This window comes from Colobus angolensis, unplaced genomic scaffold (assembly GCF_000951035.1).
Source record: "Colobus angolensis palliatus isolate OR3802 unplaced genomic scaffold, Cang.pa_1.0 Scaffold19, whole genome shotgun sequence".
NCBI classification, from domain to species: domain Eukaryota; kingdom Metazoa; phylum Chordata; class Mammalia; order Primates; family Cercopithecidae; genus Colobus; species Colobus angolensis.
This window is the reverse complement of record NW_012115043.1, coordinates 236,383-237,102: the sequence shown is the minus strand read 5'-3', so window position 1 is coordinate 237,102 and position 720 is coordinate 236,383.

Genomic DNA, 720 nt, shown 5'->3' with positions numbered 1-720 from the left:
TTTTTTTTTTTTTTTGAGATGGAGTTTTGTTCTTTTTTTTTTTTTTTTTTTTTTTTTTGTTTTAGACAGAGTCTTGCTCTGTCACCCAGGCTGGAGTGCAGTGACAAGATCTCGGCTCACTGCAAGCTCTGCCTTCGGGGTTCACACCATTCTCCTGCCTCAGCCTCTGGAGTACCTGCGACTACAGGCGCCCGCCACCACGCCCGGCTAATTTTTTTGTAGTTTTAGTAGAGATGGAGTTTCACCATGTTAGCCAGGATGGTCTCGATCTCCTGACCTTTCCACAAGATTTTCTAGCACCCAGTGGATGCCTGCTTGCCTGCCAACCCCAGTCTGTCACACCCAGCAACTCCCTCTGCCATTCATTAGTGACAGCTGGACCTTCTCTGTAAGGTCTCTGTCTCCACATACGGGTGGGAGACTCTCCAGATTTGTCCCTTTCTTGGGTTCTCTGTTTCAGCCCTAGGGGGGACCCTAAGCTGCTCTCTCTATCTGCTATCCCTGTATTCTTCAGAGTTCACTTTAGGCTTTAATAGCTGACTCCCTGCTATTAGTTAATTTTTTTTTTTTTTTTTTGAGATGGAGTCTCGCTTCATCACCCAGAGTGCAACGGTGCAATCTCAGCTCACTGCAACCTCCGCCTCCAGGTTTCAAGCCATTCTCTTGGCTCAGCCTCCGAGTAGCTGGGATTACAGGCGTGCACCACCATGCCCAGCCAAT